The sequence below is a fragment of the Prionailurus viverrinus genome, chromosome D1, assembly GCF_022837055.1.
Source record: "Prionailurus viverrinus isolate Anna chromosome D1, UM_Priviv_1.0, whole genome shotgun sequence".
NCBI lineage: Eukaryota > Metazoa > Chordata > Mammalia > Carnivora > Felidae > Prionailurus > Prionailurus viverrinus.
Genome location: NC_062570.1, coordinates 76,065,689 through 76,070,065, shown reverse-complemented (window position 1 = coordinate 76,070,065; position 4,377 = coordinate 76,065,689).

Here is a 4,377-nt window from a genome sequence, read left to right as displayed (position 1 = left end):
TCTTTCCCAGACAATTCTTTGCAGATCATGACAACTGCAAGTATTGGGTAGTCCTAAGCTATATCCATGAAACAACACAAATGACAATCAATCACATAGGCACAATGAGAGCTCTAAGACAGTGCCACTGGGGTTGAAGGAGTGTAAGTTAATTAAAGTGTAAGTTAATTAAACAAGGGGACCATTAGATTCTGGTGGGGTCTAATGCAATGGGAGTGTATATATACAAACCAAAATCTAAGTGATCAGCAGGACGCGCGGTGAGCCCAGCGTCCTCCTACGCCGCCATCTTCCCAGGATCCTCTATACAAATCAAAATCTAACCCTATTAACGACTTACGGTTCTGGCATCAAAACCTAAGGACAATCAATCACCAACAGCGACCTGGGCTTTGAACTACAGCCGATCAAATAATTTCCTGGCTTCGCTTGTAACTCTTCTCTGTAAAAGTCTTTCCCTTAGCTCCTATGGTAGAGCACTCCTAACCACTTCTGGTCTAGTGTAGTCCAACTAGAGTCACTGTTTTCTCAGATAAGCTCTTAAAAATTTTAATAAGCCTCAGTTTATCTTTTTTTCAAGTTTTTAAACATGTTTGTTTATTTTTCAGAGAAAGAGAGACAGAGCATGAGCAGGGAAGGGGCAGAGAGAATCTGAAACAGGCTCCAGGCTCTGAGCTGTCAGCACAGAGCCTGACATGGGGCTCAAACTCAAGAGCTGTGAGATCATGATCTGCCAAAGTCTGCCGCCCAACCAGCTGAGCCACCCAGGCACCCTGTAAGCCTCAGTTTATCTTTAAACAGGACAGAAAGACCACATCCTTTCTGAGATAAGAAATCAGGAAAGGGGAACCTGTATGGCTCAGCTGGTTAAGTGTCTGACTCTTGGTTTCTGCTCAGGTCATGACCTCCCAGTGCGTGGGATGGAGCCCCATGTCGGGTTCTGTGCTGACAGTGTGGGGTTGCTTGGGATTCTCTCCCCCCTCTCTGCCTCTCTAAACAAAAACCAAACAAACAAACAAAACAAAGAGGAAAAACTGGTGGGGATGGGGGTTGACTCAGAACATGAAGAAAATGAGTATGATTGTGGCAGATGAGGTAGATAAGGTAGATGAACAAAAGGCAACCACAGAGGTAGGAGAGCAGCGCAGTCAAGGGCAAAGCATGAAATCCGATGGGTTCATAGACTGCTCATCAGGAACATGAGGGCATAGGAGGCTTGTAGGGCATCTAGGAGGTTGGGGACACATTGTGAAGGACAGAAAGTGCCCACCAGAGTATGTGTAAGTGTTTCGCTTTTTCAAAGGACTGGCCTTATTCTAGAAGCCTTCCCTATATAGGTGCCTCTTGTAGGTCTGGTTAATGCAGCCTTTTTTCTACTCTCCTTTGCCTCTGACATTGGAGATAGTTCCCCTCTAACTGCAATACAGATTATCCTCTCCTCAAAAAGGTGAGTATATTAGTTTCATTTCCACTGTGACACTGCCCACAAATCCATAGACCCCAAGTTGGAGAATGAACTAAAGAGATTGCCAGGCCAGGCCAGGAGGGTTCTGTCATGTTCTCCACTGCCTGCACACATTCCTGACCAAAGCCCCACCAGCTGTGTGCCTCTGCTGAAGAATGCGGCTGCACAGCCTCCGCTCATTTATCAGGTTTCCAAGTGAAAGAAGTAAAATTTGTAAAAAATGCCCATTTCATGTACACTGATTAGCATAAAATTGCTCCTTTGTCTCAGCTGCTAGAAAGGACAAGGGCACGGAGACTCCTGCCTGGAGAGATTCTCCTTCTCCCTTCCTCTGCCCTGAGCACAACAGGCCAGGCCACACAAGGACCCCAGGGAACCAGGATCAGGCAGACTTCGAACTGTAAACACCAAGGGGAGAGCGTTCTGGCCCCAACCTCCTTTATGGCTGGGTTTAAGTATGAAACAGGACATGTTTAAGTATGAAAGAGGCTGGACACCTGGACAGGACAGAAAATACTCCTCCCTAAAGTGCAATTTCTACTCTTGTTCAAGAGTTGAAAGTTAAGACAGGAGACACTTCATTTACTCATTTATTCTTTTGCTATTTATGCACTGGCTACTATGTTCTGGACATTTGCTAAGTACTGATTTTTCCAAAACCCTGGACTCTGAGAAAGAGATGGGAAACAGCAAATCAAGCCATTGTTTTTTGAAGAAGAACTTGGAACAATTCACCAGCCCCATGATACTGAGATCCAAATACATATACTTGATTTCCAAGACGCATAATTTTCTACATTTAATATTGTTCCAATAGGGATAAGCCACTTATAAATGGCAGGAAATTTTCTTTCTTGGTGGTATATAAAATAATGGTGTGGATAACAATTGAGGGTAACTTGGATTGGCAAAAAAACTCCCAGTGAAAGTCAATGACAAAATGTTTGAAATTGATAAAGAAAAAAACCTCTTGTATTGGCAAACTCTGCTCATTTTGAAGGCATTTCCCTCCCCATCCCAACCCACCAAAGAAATATCTTCCGGGAGGTGGATTTTGTTTTATCAATCTGAATATGAGATTGTGTACTAGTTCACAATCTGAATATGAGAGTACCTGGCTCCTAGCCAAACAGTATGGAAACAGACTCAACTTTGGGCAGACAGACTTGGTTCTAAATTGTATTTGTAATATTTACTATCCACTTTCTGGGTTTGTTGTTGTTGTTGCTGTTGTTGTTGTTTTGAAAGTAGGCTTCATGATCAGTATGGAGCCCAGTGTGGGGCTTGAACCCACGATCCTGAAATCGAGACCTGAGCTGAGATCAAGCGTTGGATGCTTAATGAGAAAGAATGAAATCATGCCATTTGCAGCAATGTGGATGGAACTGGAAGGTATTATGCTGAGTGAAATAAGCCAGTCAGAGAAGGGCAGATCATATGTTTGCACTCATATGTGGATCTTGAGAAACTTAACAGAAGACCATGGGGGAAGGGAAGGGGAAAAAGTTACAAACAGAGAGGGAGGGAGGCAAACCACAAGAGACTCTTAAATACAGAGAACAAACTGAGGGTGGATGGGGGGTGGGGAAGAGGGGGAAATGGGTGATGGGCATGGAGGAGGGCACTTGTTGGGATGAGCACTAGGTGTTGTATGTAAGCCAATTTGACAATAAATTATATTCATTAAAAAAAAAAAAAAAGAGTTGGATGCTTAACTGACTGAGCTGCCCAGGCATCTCTTGCTTTCTGTTTTGAAGCCTCACTTACCTGATCTGTAAAAGGTAGATTACAACATTTCCTTCCCAGAAGTTGTGGGGTTAAATGAGATAAAGCATGGCACATGGGAGATGCTCGATAAATGCTATTTCTCTTTTTATATAGAATTATTTGTTATACTGGACAGATAGCTAAACAAAAATAAATAAAACTCATTCAATCTGCAAAACTTGCCCATCAGGTAAGGAACTGGTAATCTGAGCAAGGTCACACACCTGGTGAAAGAGACATAGCTGGGGTTTCCAGTCTAGTGCCCTACTTTCTATACAACAGCCAACTCCATCAAAATACTCATCACAGGCCCCAAGACCCACACTCTGGGTCCTGAAGAGCCACAACCCATTGAAAGGACGAAGCTCAGAATAAACAAATCCAGAGAACAACATCAAAATGGGCTAGGGGACTTATAAGACATTGACTGATTCTAGCGAACATCTGTGTGAGTTATTGTGTCAAAAATGCAGGGGTCATAATTAGCTCTGATATGATCCAATGCCTGCGACCCTCTTCCACTGACATCCTCTGGGGGCCACCAGTTCTGGCCCGACACAGCTGCTCTGCTACCCCAGTTTGAAGCTATATTGACACAGCCATTTTCATGGTAGGCCTGTTGTAAATTTGTTGTTACATGCTGCGTCTGCCCCAAATTGCACGGTGTACGTAAATTTTTGTGTGTGTGGCGGGCCTGGCACGGGGGTTGGGGGGGTACCGGGGCTGAATGGAGCGTGTGATGGGGCAACCCGCAGGAGACCTAACCCTGATAAATTGTTTACTTGTTAGCGATGGGGCTCAAGAGTGGGCCGGGGGGCTGCAGGCTCAGCGGGACAGACGTAGAAGGTGGACCCACGCCAATTACCAGCCATTGTGGCGTCCCACCCCATGATTGACACCAATGTCTCCCCTCTCACCATGGGTCCTTTTACTATCCCAGACCCAACACAAGCCCCACTGTGCTAATACCATGGTGTCTTCAATTTCCTCTGCTGCCAGCAAAAATTAACCTAGGTCTCTGGCCTGTAGAAAACCTAAGGCCTTTATTTTATTATGCATTTTCCCCCAGTTTTTCAAGGATGAGTTAAAAAATAGAGGTTGCTAAGGCCAGTTGGGCAACAAAGGAAGCAAAGGGACAAACATTA